Source organism: Eptatretus burgeri, chromosome 20, assembly GCF_056783735.1.
Source record: "Eptatretus burgeri isolate ZD-2024b chromosome 20, Ebu_testis_v1, whole genome shotgun sequence".
Classification (NCBI taxonomy): domain Eukaryota; kingdom Metazoa; phylum Chordata; class Myxini; order Myxiniformes; family Myxinidae; genus Eptatretus; species Eptatretus burgeri.
The window spans coordinates 1931130-1949142 of NC_140980.1; the positions used below are offsets into that span (position 1 = coordinate 1931130).

At 44.8% G+C, this 18013-nt stretch overlaps 1 long non-coding RNA gene across 2 annotated transcripts in view; it reads right to left on the bottom strand.

Annotated features, from left to right (window-relative positions):
* The window catches only part of LOC147008294 (uncharacterized), a 34020-nt gene extending 16074 nt beyond the window's left edge, over positions 1-17946 (bottom strand). For both annotated transcript variants that reach the window (XR_015053486.1, XR_015053487.1), the window contains exons 1-4: positions 16136-17946; positions 13447-13488; positions 10453-10582; positions 9322-9459 (exon numbers count right to left, since the gene is read on the bottom strand). This is a non-coding gene — a long non-coding RNA (uncharacterized LOC147008294). The remainder of the gene's footprint in view (positions 1-9321; positions 9460-10452; positions 10583-13446; positions 13489-16135) is intronic.
* Between the last annotated feature and the right edge of the window lie 67 nt (positions 17947-18013).

Genomic DNA, 18013 nt, shown 5'->3' on the forward strand with positions numbered 1-18013 from the left:
TCTCGGATAACATCAATGCAGCCAGCACATCTTCCCAGAAGGGCTGGCAGCCTTTCCTCCAGTTCCAAATCACCAGGTTGAAATACAGGTTAAAGGATTTTGGTTTTGGGGTGATAGGACAACCTGTACATGACTTCAAATCCTTTTGATGTGTTTCTATCAACCGTGACTTCTGCCTTCATTCCATCATGCAGGGATTGGATAAGTTTCACCATGACAAGAAACATACCACATCTCTTTAGCGCCAGCCTGACAGCCTCATACAGATAGACACATAGAGACATAAGCACACCTCGATGTTATGAAATTCCTGGCATTCTTTCCACTCACTTAAGCAATTAGCTAATAACATCACATTAGAGATGTGGTGCTATTGAAAGAAACCCATATCAATGCAATGCATAGAAGCAGAATTACAGCTTCCATTGGCAAAAAAACCTCCAAATCGCACAAAATTTCAAAAGTGTTCATATTTGACAGCGCAAATGACACAGTTGTAACAAAAAGCTTCAGTGAATCTGAGAATCCCATTAACTGGGGGTATTTAAGGCTTCCAACTGCATGCCCTGGAAAGCATTTTGTGAACTCAATTGATGCTTTCATTCGAGATGCCGCATTCTAGATAGAGAAAGGTTAGGAAACGAGAGACTTCATAGAACACGTTACCCCATGCAGCGATGAAGTATATACTTCAATTTGAATAAAATAATGATTTTGAAGATCGTTAAAAGAAATTCCAGACATTTAGCTCTGTTGAAGCAGTCTTCTGCACCACCTTATTTAATATGTCCAAGTACTGGTAAACTGGAAGAGTTTTGAAAGTGCAAAGAAGGTGATTTGTGTTCTCCAGTATTCAAGTATATCATTCAATTTCAATAAAATAATCATTGTAAAAGTTGTATAAAAATTACCCCCGGTTGGGGGTGACGGTCATCTCTGAAGCTCTGTAGATGTGGATCTCTGAGCGGCTTAGAATGGCTTCGATGTCGTCTGTCATTTGGTTCAACGTACAGACGAAAGCCCGGGAGTGAAAAGGATAGAAAACCTCAGAAATCAAACCACATTTCTGAGTTATCCGGAGATAGATTTTGAAAATGGTTGATTTGGAACATTTGTGATCAATGTGTCTTTCAAAAGGATAGAAACCGGACCTCAGAAATCAAACTGCATTTCTGAGTCATAAATGGTGGATGATATTTTTACAATGGGTGATTTCACAAGTTTACAGCATCGGTGACCTTGACATTGACCTTCAATCAGGTCTAAAGTCATACCGTCGTGCATCACTCATCTACCCCTTCCAACATATCAAGTTTCATCAAGATGGGGTGAAATTTTTTTGACCGTAACACATCGACGATTTTTCCAACTTTGAAGACACGTGACTCGATAACCAGGACGAATTTTAAAAAACCGGCTCGAACAAATTTAGATGTTTTTCCATATTATCAGAATCCGAAGGAATTTCGAAGATCGGATCACAAACGGCGGAGGAGAAAGATTTTGAAAATGGACGATTTCGCAACTTTGGAGTGTCCTTGACCTTGACCTTGACCTTCAATCGTGTCAAAAGTCATACCCTCGTTGAAAGACATACCCTCGTCATACCATGGAGGCAATAAAGACAAAAATTGAATAGATTTGAGAAACAAGTTGTTTTCCTGTTCCAGTGTTTTCTTGTTCACTGTAGCTATGAGTATTACACCATTTTGATGAGATGTGAATCCGGTTGTCCTGTCGACTAGCACTAGCTTGTGAAAGTTAAACAGCATGTGAGGTCTTCTGAAAAGTGTAGGCCATTGTTCTGCCAGTTTCCGAATTCTTGTTTCCTGATGACGAACATTATCGGTTGGTTCCCGGCTATCACAGTTTCTGAGTTCTATCAGAATTTGGCATAAACGGTGTTCCTTTTCCAGTTCCATGACTGGTACCACATGGTCATATACTGGGATACTGTGGTCAAGTACAGAGATGTTAAGCTGTTGGAGAGATTGCCTTTTCACTGGAGTACCAGTGTTCCGATGCCAATAATCCCAAAATCGTATTTACCTGGCTTTGGGAGTGCTTAGTGTTTTAGTCTTTTTCATCTGCCTTACAGAACGGTCGGTCCGCTATCTCAATGGCTCTGGACTTTAACACCTCTTGGAACTCATCATTGACGATTTTCTTTCAGTATCTTCTTCCTGCATGATGTGCATGATCAAAGCTTGTTGTTCAAAAATATTTCATTTTGCTGCAATGAATACCCATTTATGACATCCTACCTTTCCAACACAAATATTCATCTGCCACTGGGGTAAGGTGACGGAAAGTGTTGACCGAAGTCAGAGGAGACACAAAGCTTTCTCTTTCAATGACTTCTTCCACTTGGGCTGAGGAGGGGGTGCACCATTTCTTTCCCAAGATCAAATGGTATTGATCTCTTTCCAAAGTTAAGCTGTACTCGTTTTGCTGACCTCGAAAGGATGACGGGCTGAGTCGACCCATGTGGTGTTATTTTTGGCTTGGGTGTAGCTTGAACACAGGACTCTAAGATCCTAAGCCAACTGCCTTAACCGTTAAGTCACCACCAGGTTTATCTCTTCCTTAATTATGTGTCATTAATGAATTTGGATAAACTGTACGATAAAATATTTCCTTGTCGAAAATGTCTCGTATGATATTCGATGGCAGTGGGTAACCTCTGTTTGCCTGAGCATTCTTTATTTCATCCCCAACAGGCCTTACTTGGTCTGTTGCATTTCCAACTCGAATATATCCAAATGGATGTCAATGTTCGTGAGACCTGGTCATTTCAAACTCCTCCCCCAAATCCTCCCTTGAACTCTTGTTGGCTCTTCTGCTCATGTCACATTGAAAGTGTCTGTCTCATTTGTGGTCTTCAGAAGCAATCAAGATACCACCGTTTCTGACAGTTTAGCAAGGCAGATTGGACTGGCTTTCAATCTGCCAAATATAAACTGATCCATTATTTAATTGGCTCTGATCACTCACACTTCCAGAAACTCAACAAGGTAGAAGCCTACCATCCATTATGGTAGATGTTAAGCTCAGCTGTTTCACTGGTGATCATGCAGAAGGATCCCAGGTACGATTCACAAAAGTAGGGCTTTGCACCGGTTAAGTTAAATAGGTGAATTAACAGATTAATTTTTAAAAGCAACAGGCTGAATGCACTTCCTCCATGAATTATCGAGCTATGTTTCTTTGCATAAAGCATTTTCATACATTACAAATAGCAATGTTCTGAGCACTGACGAGTAGTGTGTGCCAGTGATTACTTTTCTCCAGCCGATCAGGTCAGGTATGGGAGCATGTGCCAGAACAGCGCGTCGCTGCGTCCACTTTCCTCCAGGGGCCTCCGTCTGGCCATCCCCCAGGCAGATGCCAGGCCCATCCCCATCTCCTTGAGATGATGGTCAACCTGTTGCAACCATGAGGCACGTGGTCGACCCACTGGCCTCCTCCACTCATGAGACTCCCTTGCTGAGAGAATCTGGTGAGCAGGATCAGAGTCAGGAAAACGAGCCACATGTCCATACAGCCGCAACTGACGCTCACGGACTATGCAGGTAACAAATCTCATCCGAGTCTCTCTCAGCAACCGCTCGTTGGACACAAAATCCGACCAGCGATAGCCAAGGATTCTCCGAAGAGACATGGTACCAAAGGAATTAAGTCTTCGTCTCAGATCCTTGGTCAGAGTCCAAGTCTCGCATGCATAGAGCAAGACTGGAAGTACCAAGGACCTGAAGACTCGGACTTTCGTCCTCCCGCACAGGTACCGGCAGCGCCACACCCCATGATCCAGTGAATCCATGACTCCCCAGGCCCCACCCAGACGTCTATTGACCTCTGACTCGCAGCCAGCAGAGACATGAATATCACTGCCAAGGTAAGTGAATCTCTCCACGACCTCAACATCCTCACCACAAACAGATACAGACAGGACAGCAGCATCCAAGATGTCACCGAAAGCCTGGATCTTAGTTTTGACCCAAGAAACCCGTAATCCCAACGGCTCCAACTCCTCATTCAGCACCTCGAGGGCCCCCAAGAGGATGTCGAAAGTCTCCGCAAAGATGACTGCATCATCTGCAAAGTCAAGGTCCGAGATCTTGACATTCCAAAATGACGCACCGCAACTTGATCTCTCCGACATCCTCCCTAGAATCCAGTCCATACAAGTGCTGAAAAGTGTGGGGGCAAGTACACATCCCTGACGAACTCCAGTAACAACTGGAAATAAGTCAGAGATGGTACCACCACACTTCACAGCACTCTCAGTACCAGAGTAGAGTTCAGACATCAGATCGATCAGTTTTGGTGGCACCCCACGAAGACCAAGAATCCTCCAGAGGGCATCCCGATTCACTGAATCGAACGCTTTACAGAGATCAACATAGGCTGCAAGCAGCCCCTGCCGAAACTCTCGTCTGCGTTCGGTGAGGACACGAAGTGCAAGGATACGGTCAATCGTTGACCTCTTTGGTGTAAAGCCTGACTGCTCTGGACGCTGGTGCTCAAGCAGATGGTGGCGAACCCTATCGAGAATTATCCGAGCAAAGACCTTGCCCGGCACTGAGAGCAGCGTCACCCCTCGGTAGTTGTTGCAGTCTTGGCGATCACCCTTCCCTTTCCAGAGAGGGACAACAAGGCCCCTCTTCCAGTCAGTTGGGATGATGCCTGTGTTCCAGGCAGAGCACAAAACTGCATGCAACGACACGAGTGCAGCATTTCCACCAGCCTTGAGAAGTTCGGCATGGATGCCACAGATCCCTGGAGCTTTTCCCCGTTTCAACTGGTTCACCGCAGCCCGTGTTTCCACAAGCGTAGGTGGACCACAGTTGATTCGAGGGTCAGCAACAGGGATTGGAACACCCTTGACGTCCAACTCGACAGTTGGGGGATCAGCCTGGTACAACCGCTCAAAGTAACCGGCCCAGCGGGCCTTCACTTCAGACTCCTCTGTCAAGAGCCTACCACTCTCTGCTCGAACTGTAGTGCTCCGAGGGATGGGCTTGGATGAACGTAATGCGCGAATTCTTGCAAAGTCAAGGAACTTAGTGCCATTCTGGTTCATAGTTCCTGACCCATGGGGACCAACACACACCTCATAACCATCCCTATCAGTTCCAGTCGATGCATTGAAATCCCCCAAGACTAGAAGTGTATCTCGTCTGGGGCACTGATCAACCACAGACTCGAGTGTGGCGTAGAATGCATCCTTCACGGTGAGATCACTCGCCTCAGTCGGAGCATAAACAGAGACCAGGGAAATGATACCTAAGAAGTGACGAATCCTTAATCTCATAATACGCTCGTTGACCGGTGTTACCTCAATTATCATTGGGGTCAGCTTATTGGACACAGCTGCAGCAACTCCTTGGGTATGGTAACCATCAGAGCGACCAGACCAATAGTAGGTGTAACCACCCACCATTATCTCGCCGCAATCCGGTCTCCGAACCTCAGAGAGAGCTGCAATCCCGATGTCCAAACGCTTGAGCTCAGATGATAACAGAGACAGGTGATCATCCTCTCTTAGGGATAGGACATTCCAGGCACCCACCCGAAGGGACCGCCTCAGGTGAACCCAAGGAGACCGCCGTCTGTTGGACGACACCTCAGCACCACTCCGACACACTCTCCCGCAATCTGACCCAGGGATGTTATCCCGTGGTTTCCCTCCTATCAAAGATTGGGGGTCCCGAAGGCTTTGCCCCAATCCCGTCATCCGGTGAGCTGCCCTGCGAAGGGAAGCTGCACAGGAGGTACTCCCACGTAGTGGGTTTTCAGATTTTTTTGCGTTTTTGCGTTTTGCGGAATGAAGGGTTTTACGGTGGCCGGAGTGCAAATCCTGCCACCAACCTCCTAATAAGAAGTGACCCAACTGCAGGAGGACGTCCGCAGACACAGTTGGGCACTAGATATGGATGGCCGTTGGCTCACAAGGAGCTCCTCCGCCCTTTGATCGTTGAATCATGAATGGCTCATCCTTGCTTCCTATCTATCCATAATTCCAGCAATGTGTGTGTGTGTGTGTGTGTCTGTGACCGCTGTTTCTCGACAACCACTGGTCCGATCTAATTGAAACTTGCCAGCTATGTTGCTGGGGACCTGAGGATGTGCCTTTTCAAGGTTTGATATTAATCCGACAAGTGCTTTCCAAGTAATGGCCATTTATTTCCCAAACCAATGACAGGACACGTTGCTGCGTAGGCGTGGCCGATGCACCATTTTGCTAGCAATCACAGTTCACGTTGCTGTGTAGGCGTGGCCGTTGGGGAAGAGATCCTCAGCCGCGTTCCCCATTACGGGTTACAGCGTACGGACTTCCAGATAGTGATGAAACTGTATTCTAATAATTTCTCGATTTCTCACGCGCATTTATAGATAAACACAATGCCCCAATCCAGTCGTCGTTTATGAGAGCGAAGGAACGGCCTGTGTGTTTGTTTGAAAGTAAAAAAAAAATTTTTTGGTTTTTTGGGTTTGCACGTACGGCTACGCACGTACGGCCACGCGAGAGCGAAGGAACGAGAGCGTGTGGTTGTTTCTGGCACGCGGTTTGAAGGTTTTTTTTGATATTTTTTTTTGCACGTACGGCCACGTACAAGTTATTATGATTCCCGGAGGGAGGCATTAAGTGTTGTCTTGGTGTTTGGTGTCTAATAATTTTTTTTCTTTTTAATTCTGTTGTTCCATTGTTTAATTTTTTACTTGTTCAATTATTTGGTTTTTGAATTTTCATTTTTTTCCCCCCAAATGTTCAATTATTTAAAATTTTATTACAGGGTGAGTCAAAAGTCTGCAAACATAGGAAAGTTTGTTACCTTCGCAAACTTCGTTTGACGAAGGTATTGTATTGACCCCTGTGTATTTATTTATTTGTAAATATGTGTGCGGACAACATTGCGCAAAAAACTGCTGGACCGATTTGCATGAAATTTTCAGAGATGATGTGCACTTACTCAAGGACGCCAGGCGAAGCTTTTGGGAGCAATCGGATTAAAGGTCAAGGTCACGGTCACGAAAAGGTCAGAATCGTTTTTTCGTCATAACGCGGTCAATTTTTATCCGAACGAGATAAAACCAACACCAAAATGTTCATTACTCAATTCTACATTCTAGGCTATGCCACATGAAAGTGTGGCGTAATTACCCTAGGTAGCGGTTGGGGGTCAAAGGTCAAGGGGGTCACCACAGAGCATTTTTCATTGGGCAGCGTCGTGGACAACATTACGCAAAAACCACTTAGCAGATTGTCATGAAATTTTGTGGACTTGTTTGACATCATGAGAGGACAAATCGATTAGATTTTGGGAGCGATCGGAGAAAAGGTCAAGGTCAAGGTCACAAAAAGGTCAAAATCGTTTTTTTGCGAGTAAAGTGTCAATTTTGTTCCGATTTACATCAAATTAAGTCCAAAATGTTCAGTATTCAAATCCCGATCCAGTGATCTAGCGTATGGTATAGTGTTTGCAACCCTAGTTAGTCTGTGGAAGTCAAAGGCCAAGGGGGTCACGAAAATGGAGTTTTTGATTGGGAAGCATTGTGGACAACATTACACAAAAACCACTTCGCAGATTGTCATGAAATTTTGTGCATGTGTTTGACATCATGAGAGGACAAATCGATTAGATTTTGGGAGCGATCGGATCAAAGGTTAAGGTCAAGGTCACAAAAAGGTCAAAATCGTTTTTTCGCGATTAAATTGTCAATTTTGTTTTGATTTACAGCAAATTAACTCCAAAATGTTCAAACTTAAATTCCCCATCCTCTAATATGACACATGGTATCTTTTGTCACCCAAGGCAGTGGTTGGGGGTCAAAGGTCAAGGGGGTCACACAAATTCACATTTATATTGGAAAGCGTTGTGGACAACTTAACGCAAAAAAAAACAAAACGCAGAGAGGCTTTAATTGTTTTGGATTTGTTTGGCATCATGAAAGGACAAATCCATTAGATTTTGGGAGCGATCGGATCAAAGGTCAAGGTCACAAAAAGGTCAACATCGTTTTTTCATGATGAAAACGGTTAATATGTTTCCGATTTACATAAAATTAACTCCAAATTGTTCAGTGTTCAATTCCCCATCTTCTGAAATGACACAAGGTAGAGTACTATTGTCACCCAAGGTAGCGGTTGTGGGTCAAAGGTCATGGGGGTCACGAAATGCATATTTGTATTGAGATGCGTTGTGGACAACTTAATACAAAGGTAATAACTTGAATATATCTCTGTCTCTAAACTGTGTGTCTGTTGATGCAACAAGGGCCATAAGGGCCCTACCAAACTTATTTACAAAGTAAAATACAACAAAGTTTCATTAAGGAGACTTGGTATAGTTTGATATGCACATAGCTTCGCTCATGGTTTAGTAAAAGGAGTTTTACTTTCTTGTTTAATTAGACGCCAATTAAAATGACGTTTTTGTCCTTGCTCGGATTTGAAAACATGATCTATTTGATCCAGGTCGTGTCTGCGTGGTCAGTGACATTCGACCGAATCCGACCCTACATGCTACAGAGTTCGGCACTCGGGACAACGAATCACCTAAAATTGTCATAATCGTAATAGTTCTAATAACAAAATCCTTTCACAAAATCCGGACCATGGACTTTAAATTTGCGAAATTCCCGAGCAGATTTAGTGGAATTTTAGTTCCTCATTTCACTCTCATGCCATGTTCAAACTTGTGGCTGCGGCGAAGGTATGCGCTCTACGGGTGCCCGTTCTAGTTTTGTTTGTTTTTTTCCTATCCTTGCTATGTTTCTGGACTTTTGACTCGTCCTGTATTTATGTTATCAATTTTTTTTAATTTTCAATTTTCAATTTCCAATTATTTAATTGTTTTTTAAATGATTATGATTCCTGGAGAGAGGCATTACGTGCGTTTAGTCTTGGAGTCCATGGTGTCCCGCTTTTGGGGGAAAAAAACAAAAACATTTGTTTTCATTATGAGGCAGAATTTCAAGTGCTACCAATTGGCTAACATTAAGACCTGGCTATACCAGGAAACATCAGCGCTCTCCGATCACAGCCCTCCAGTTCAGTCATTTTTTTTTTATCCAATCGAATTATTTTCTATTCCACTGCAATCATTTCCGAGGCAAAGATAGCATTCCTTTCCTGTAGTAATTCTGTGCAGAATACTGAAATCGGACCTGTTATCAACTATAATATACGAGAGTACTTCACTCATACTATAGTTCTAACTGGAGCATTTTTGCCTGGGTGACTTTGAGTTATTGTGTAGTTTGAGTGAGAAAATGGTGCAGTTTCATTTGTCATGAATAAGAATGCAACCAACTCACCTTCCACTGCAAAGTCACTGCCACAGGTAAATTCTTCACACTTGTGGAGTGTCTTTCAGAGGAACCCTCTTCTCTTCGGGCAGGCGGGTATGGCCTGAATTGACTCCCTGAGAAGATGGAGTCTTTGAGGGCTCATCACTGAAAAAAAATTAAGCAAGTAAGAAAGTCCACTCTTGACTCTTTCATCTCAAATAGGATACACGGTGCAATTCATCTTCTTTAAATGGTCATGACATGTGCCTGAGGAATAACTGTTTGCCTCAGCAACATACACACCTTAACTTTCCTTGTATTTTACCTTCAAGCTCTTGGAAACTTCACTTATTTTCATAATTTTATCTACTTTTTCAAAATCGCTGCAAAAGAATAACCCGATGTCATCAATAAATTTGTTTCACTCATTCTTCACAAGAACAACACATATACATTCTTGAAAATTAAATAAGGGATAAAGAAGGAAAAGCAAAAAGATTAAAGTTATTTGACGACAATCTTGAAAAAGGACATGCATTGATATAATAAAAATAACATTCTGACGACTTAGATTGTCGTTCTCTCTCTCTCTCTCTCTCTCTCTCTCTCTCTCTCTCTCTCTCTCTCTCTCTCTCTCTCTCTCTCCTCTCTCTCTCTCTCTCTCTCTCTCTCTCTCTCTCTCTCTCTCTCTCTCTCTCTCTCTCTCTCTCTCTCTCTCTCTCTCTCTCTCTCTCTCTCTCTCTCTCTCTCTCTCTCTCTCTCTCTCTCTCTCTCTCTCTCTCTCTCTCTCTCTCTCTCTCTCTCTCTCTCTCTCTCTCTCTCTCTCTCTCTCTCTCTCTCTCTCTCTCTCTCTCTCTCTCTCTCTCTCTCTCTCTCTCTCTCTCTCTCTCTCTCTCTCTCTCTCTCTCTCTCTCTCTCTCTCTCTCTCTCTCTCTCTCTCTCTCTCTCTCTCTCTCTCTCTCTCTCTCTCTCTCTCTCTCTCTCTCTCTCTCTCTCTCTCTCTCTCTCTCTCTCTCTCTCTTGGCTTGGAGAAGCTGCAGAAGAGATATGGTTCAGCAGCTACTGGTGTTGGTTCACATTCATATGCACTTGAACTTTTAAATCGGTTGCATTTTACAAGTACCTGTAAATGTGCACACCATGACACCATAAACTTACCGATCACTATCACAAATTCGCTTCTTTTTGCAGAGCCTATAAGTCAGGCCGATAAGGAACAAGAGGATGCCGATAGCAACGATGCAAATGAGGATTATATTTTCAACTGAAGTCTCTTCTATGGATGGAACTGCAAAGAAAGTGTCGGTGTATCTGATACATGAAAATGGTACATTATGTAACAGTGTACACATACATATATTTTTCATACAGCGGCCTGTTAAAGTATTCACCCCCTACCAAGAATGCCACATTTAGATGAATTACAAATTATGTAGAAACAATTTTTCCAAATTAACTTTTTTATTCATCACTGAAGAGATCAAAGTCAACACTGTTATCGTTGAAGGAGGTTACATGTCAGGAATACCTACAAAAAACATGTACAAATCAAAATTCACTGGTTGTAAAATTATTCAGCCCCTTCGGTCAGTACCGACCTCTCACGAGCCTTTGTGGGTAGGTCTCCACCAGCTTCACACAGTGAGATGGTGAAATCTTTACCCATTCTTCACGTGAAAATTGCTTTAGTTCTGCCATGTTTGATGGGGATCGTCGATGGACTGCAATATTCAAGTCTCACCATAAATGTTCAATTGGGTTCAAGTTAGGACTTTAACTGGGCCACTCAAAAACGTTTATTTTATTCTGATTCAGACACTCCAGTTTGGCTTTAGCTTTGTGCTTCGGATCATTGTCTGGCTGAAATGTGAATCTCCTATCCAGTTTCAGGTTCCTGGCTGGCTCAAACAGGTTTTCAGCAAGGATTCTCCTGTATTTTGCACCGTCCATTATCCCTTCAATCCTGACAAGCTTTCCAGTCCCTGCTGATAAAAAACCAGCTCCATAAACATAATGCTGCCACCACCATACTTGACAGGGATGGTGTTGACTGGGTGATGTGCAGTGTTGAATTCAGACCAAAAAGTTCAATTTTTGTCTCATCTGACCACAAAACGATTATCCACATGCCTGCAGTATCATGAAGATGTGTTTTCACAAACTCCATACGAGGATTTCGATGCATCTTTTTCAGAAATGGCTTCGTTGTTGCCACCTGTCCATAGAGACCAGCTTTGTGAAGGGAACAGGATATTGTTGATTGATGAACACTGGCCCCCATCTCAGACAGAGAGCCTTGCAGATCTTTCAAAGTCATTGTTAGATTTACAGTGACATCCCGAACCAGTTTCCTGCTTGCCCGACTGCTGAGTTTTTAATGGGCGACCTGATCTGGGAAGAGTCTGGGTGGTATGATACGCCTTCCACTTCTTAATGATGGATTTCACTGTACTCAAAGGGATAATGAGTGACTGAAATCTTCTTATAATCCTCTCCTGAACAGTGCTTCTCCACCACTTTATGTCTGACTTCTTTGGAAAGCTCCTTGGTCTTCATGTTTGCCTTGTTGGTTGTTGACCAAGTGAGTTTCACCTTAAAACTTCTTTGATAAGTGGGGAGCTAATTTTTACGTTAAACCACTGATTACATACAGGTGAAACCTGATACACTTATTTTGGAACCTTTCAAACAAATATTTTGCTCCTGAAGTGATTTCGGGTTAATTAGGGAAAATATTTGAATACTTATGCAACTGAGAAGCATCTGGTTTTCTCTGTTAATCTAACACATTCACATTTTATCTGCATTTTCTTAGCTTTATCACTTTGGAGTAGTTTGTGAGGACTGTATATTAAGTTTGATTTGAAAGCATCATGAAATAAGCTCAGGTGGCATCAAAATGTGAAAACATTGGAGGGGGTTGAATACTTTTGCAGGCCACTGTATATAACCGTATCACCTCCGAAATAGGATGACGTCTGAAGGGCAACTCAGGTCTTTTACAGATTGAGATGAAATGGTCACCAGTAAATGAATGCACAGCCACCGACTGATTTCACCTTCATTATGAGCTCATTTGGATGGCATACTGCACATGTGTTTACTTGTGGCCAAGCTAAGTTCCATGAAATAAAAATTAACCCCCTAACTTGATGAGGCAGCCAGGCGCAGATCAATTCCCATAATAGCAAATGCTGCACGATCTGTTAGCAACAAGCGGCGTGTCCCACGCAAACGCATTGTCTCTGCCCTGTTGAGCACCAACTAGGAGGTGGAGGTGCAGTCAGGCAAGATAAATTAGAGATAATAATTTGGACATCAGGGGCCATCCAAAAATTACGTCGCGCATTTTTTGCCCAAATCTGACACTGCCACCCCCATAACGCTCCGTAACGCTTCAACAGACACCCCCTGAAATATTATGTAACAGCCGGTGAAAATACAACCCCACCCCCTATTTCATACCTCAATTCCATGATGTTATTTATCTCGTTTTTTCAGTTATTACAAACTATATTTGAAAAAGTAAAGGCGGTACAGTGTACCGTCAATAAGAACAGGCAGCAGTCGGAATCACTGTCAAGACTTCATCCGACTAATCGCTTGGAGTGATGCAATCGTTTCTCAATATGTTCAATTGCCTTCATTTGCAACTGAGATTAAGTTTCTGTGGAAAGAGCAATCATGGAATTTAAAGAAAGCTATTTGGTTTTATCATTAACATTGAAATACTTGCATCTTTAAATAATGGGTGCCTGGAACAAAGTTGTCATTGAATGATATAGCGTTATGTAATACACCCCCCACACCCCCCCCCCCATGCATCACGTAATTTTTGAATGTCCTCTTATTATACTACTTGTAAGTTGTGCATGTTACTTGTATTCCAATTAGTGATTGTAACTTTGTTCAAGCCTGAGCCAATATTCAACTTTCAGGTGGTTTTTGACTTTATGCTGTAACCATGATTGCAAGAGTACATTGACACATTGAAAGGCCTGAACTCCATCCAAAGTACGAGTCAACTGCTCCTGCAAAAAGAGTTGGTTGTTCTTTATCAATTCAAAATTTGTCATGGGCATGTGGTTTTCGTTACTCTGTGGCTTATTTTGTGTGGCGTTATAAAATTACAGGTGGAGCTGTATTAGGTACCTGGTCCGTCTGGAGAAGCTTGTTCTCCCATTCTTGTCTTTGCTAAGAAAGCAGAGCACAGTATAAGATAACATCACAGATAATGTCTCAAGTTCCACGTAAAGAACAAAAATACCTTCTTTCAAGTCCCTTTTGTTACAAACATTGGCAAGTTTGGGATTCCATCCGATACATATGATGGGCGGTCACAAAATTCAACAAACAGGGTTAGAGCTGAAAGGAAAATGCCAAAACAAAGGGCTCCGTGGGTGGAATCAACAAAACGTTGATCAAAATGTATTATCCGCCGTGGGAAGCCAGGAGCACATGGTGTTTTGGACTTCAACCTCTTGCCAAACCTGAGCCATTCATTGAGATTAACATTTGAAAATGACACAAGATAAAATTTGTGGAAGCCAACCAATGCACAAGTTTATCATCTTGATAAAGAAAAAGAACAAGAAAACAAACAAACGGAGTAAAAACTGAGTACTCCCTTCGGCGTCGGGCGATGAAATTTGGGAAGGAGCGGCGTACAAAAACTAAAAGTGCACACGGTAGAGCACAGCATACCTCCACCAGGCTGATTAGTTTACGTTTGATATTCCACTGAAAGGCCAAATCTAGATTCGGACCTGAATTAAAATTTAATCGACTTGTTCTTGTCACCTAACCAACTCATCCACCAAATTTTGTCTGAATCCGTCCACAACTTTTTGAGATATTTTGTTCACAAACTAACAGACAGACAGGGGTGAAACCATAACCTCCATCCACCTTTAGTGGCAGAGATAATGAAGTTGAAAACAAAAGAAAGAAACAATAGTTATTCCCAAACCCAAGCCTTTACACGTATTATTGAAAGACGTGTTTCAAGTGAATGGCTTGGTGGTGGAACATGGTGCTGGCCTTGTTGTTTTGCCCTCACTTGTTTGGCTTCAATTTGCACCTGCCCACCAGCAGTTAGTTCTTCATCATGGAAACATTCCATCCTTGTCATGAGCACCCTTACACACTTTCAAGAGTAGATCCCATGGTGCCTTCACGAAGAGCAGCCGAGCAATTGCTCGTCTGCATCCAGTATTTTATAGGTTTGAGGATAAATCCAATATGGCTGCCAAACCATGTGTCCAATCAAGTTGAAATTTAAAACATGTATTCCCCATCTCGACTATATCATAAATGTGAAGTTTCACATCGATTGATTAAGCAGTTCCAGACAAAAATATTATTTAATATTTTTCTTCAATCCAATATGGCTGCCAAACCATGTGACCTATCAATTATTCCCGAACACACTTGTACAACCATGACTTGGCTGCCAAACCATGTGACCAATGACATCATATGTGTGAACCTTTTCTTCCTCATGGACAGGCAGTCATACGTGTAAAGTTTCGCCTCAATCTGTTCAGCCACTTCAGAGAAGATTTTTGAAGGTTCTTTTCCCGCTGCAGGTTGTTGAAAAAAAACCAATATCACAGCCGAATCACATGACCGATGACGTCATCAAATATTTTTTTTCTGTGGACCATTTTATCCCAAGATGACCCTCAATTTTTTTATACTAATCAGATGTAGCGTTCCACATATGCAATTATGGCGTCATAACGAAGGCACCGATGACGTCATCAAAAAATCACACTTATTCCCCATGAGGAGTACTTGCCATGTGCCAAGTTTCTATTTTTTTTCCTTGGTGCGGTTTCATAGATGCAGAGGTCCAAAGTTTTTCCAATATGGCTACCACACCACGTGACCTATGATGTCATAATAATTATCATTAAAACATTCTGCAAGAGTAGTTGCACCAATGGTGAAAATTTTGTCTTAAAAACACGGTTGCAGAGAAAAACACGAAAGTTCTGTGCAGACAAACAAACAGAGACAGACAGACAAACAAAACAAGCAAACGGACCCAAATGGAATAACCTCTCCTTTGGCGAGGGGAACTGGCACTCAATGATTCCGACAATGATAGCCAACATGTAATGGCTGTATGACTCCACCGTAGTCCTATTGTTGCGGGCCGGGTATCGGCGACGAGCACGACCGCCAGATGGAGCTGCAGAGTCAACTCCACCGAACACCCGGAATCTAGATCGTACCTTTCGGAAAACTCCGATGAGTACGGGTCCCTTACCGGACCGTGAATCGTCAATAACTACACCACATGGTACAGGGCTATTTGCCAATCTTCAAAATACCGAGAAATCCACGTGGCGAGTTACCGAGTATTCACACCCTTGACGACCCTCGTACGAGTCGAGCCGTTAGCATGCCCGACCCGTGCGCAACCCGAGCGTACGGTTGCCGAAGTTCCGTCGGGCCAATCGTACATTTACTGCGGTAACAGCCTTTATAATTCACTAACACGCATCACGCTAAGCCAATGGCAGAAACACAGCAACGAACTGCTACATTTAACACATGGGTTTATTTATAATGGGGCAGGGGGCACGCAAGAAGGCAAAGTTAACCGAATATAGAGATGCAATGTACAAGGCGCGAGCACTTAACAATCTCCACTTACAGACGTGCCCACAAATACACACACACACACACACACACACACACACACACACACACACACACACACACACACACACACACACACACACACACACACACGAAACGGTGGCCACAGCCTTTATTGAGGCCTCCAGCTCGGAGGGAAATGCGAGCTGAAGATCACAGCCTGCACTCGGACCTGTCCACCTCGTGTGGTTTGGGCGAGCCGATTCGAACCAGGCACCAGCGAGAGGCGAGCAGAATCCAGACACCAGCGAAAGGCGAGCAGAATTCAGACACCAGCGAGAGGCGAGCAGAATACATACACCAGCGAGCCGCGATCAGAATCCAGACACCAGCGAGAGGCGAGCAGAATCCAGACACCAGCGAGAGGCGAGCAGAATCCAGAAACCAGCGAGCCGCGAGCAGAATCCAGACACCAGCGAGAGGCGAGCAGAATCCAGACACCAGCGAGAGGCGAGCAGAATCCAGACACCAGCGAGACGCGAGCAGAATCCAGACACCAGCGAGAGGCGAGCAGAATCCAGAAACCAGCGAGCCGCAAGCAGAATCCATACACCAGCGAGCCGCGAGCAGAATCCAGACACCAGCAAGAGGCGAGCAGAATCCAGACACCAGCGAGCCGCGATCAGAATCCAGACACCAGCGAGCCGCCATAAGAATCCAGACACCAACGAGCCGCGAGCAGAATCCATACACCAGCGAGCCGAGGGCAGAATCCAGAAACCAGCGAGAGGCGAGCAGAATCTAGACACCAGCGAGCCGCGATCAGAATCCAGACACCAGCGAGCCGCCATAAGAATCCAGACACCAGCGAGCCGCGAGCAGAATCCAGACACCAGCGAGCCGCCATAAGAATCCAGACACCAACGAGCCGCGAGCAGAATCCATACACCAGCGAGCCGAGGGCAGAATCCAGAAACCAGCGAGAGGCGAGCAGAATCCAGACACCAGCGAGCCGCGATCAGAATCCAGACACCAGCGAGCCGCCATAAGAATCCAGACACCAGCGAGCCGCGATCAGAATCCAGACACCAGCGAGCCGCCATAAGAATCCAGACACCAGCGAGCCGCCATAAGAATCCAGACACCAGCGAGCCGCGAAGAGAATCCAGACACCAGCAAGCCGCCATAAGAATCCAGACACCAGCGAGCCGCGATCAGAATCCAGACACCAGCGAGCCGCGATCAGAATCCAGACACCAGCGAGCCGCAATCAGAATCCAGACACCAGCGAGAGGCGAGCAGAATCCAGACACCAGCGAGAGGCGAGCAGAATCCAGACACCAGCGAGCCGCGATCAGAATCCAGACACCAGCGAGCCGTGATCAGAATCCAGACACCAGCGAGCCACGGTCAGAATCCAGACACCAGCGAGCCGTGAGTAGAATCCAGAAACCAGCGAGCCGCGATCAGAATCCAGACACCAGCGAGAGGCGAGCAGAATCCAGAAACCGGCGAGCTGCGAGCAGAATCCAGACACCAGCGAGAGGCGAGCAGAATCCAGATACCAGCGAGAGGCGAGCAGAATCCAGATACCAGCGAGAGGCGAGCAGAATCCAGAAAGCAGCGAGCCGCGAGCAGAATCCAGACACCAGCGAGAGGCGAGCAGAATCCAGAAACCAGCGAGCCGCGAGCAGAATCCAGACACCAGCGAGAGGCGAGCAGAATCCAGACACCAGCGAGAGGCGAGCAGAATCCAGAAACCAGTGAGCCGCAAGCAGAATCCAGACACCAGCGAGAGGCGAGCAGAATCCAGACACCAGCGAGACGCGAGCAGAATCCAGACACCAGCGAGAGGCGAGCAGAATCCAGAAACCAGCGAGCCGCAAGCAGAATCCATACACCAGCGAGCCGCGAGCAGAATCCAGACACCAGCGAGAGGCGAGCAGAATCCAGACACCAGCGAGCCGCGATCAGAATCCAGACACCAGCGAGCCGCCATAAGAATCCAGACACCAGCGAGCCGCGAGCAGAATCCAGACACCAGCGAGCCGCCATAAGAATCCAGACACCAACGAGCCGCGAGCAGAATCCACACACCAGCGAGCCGAGG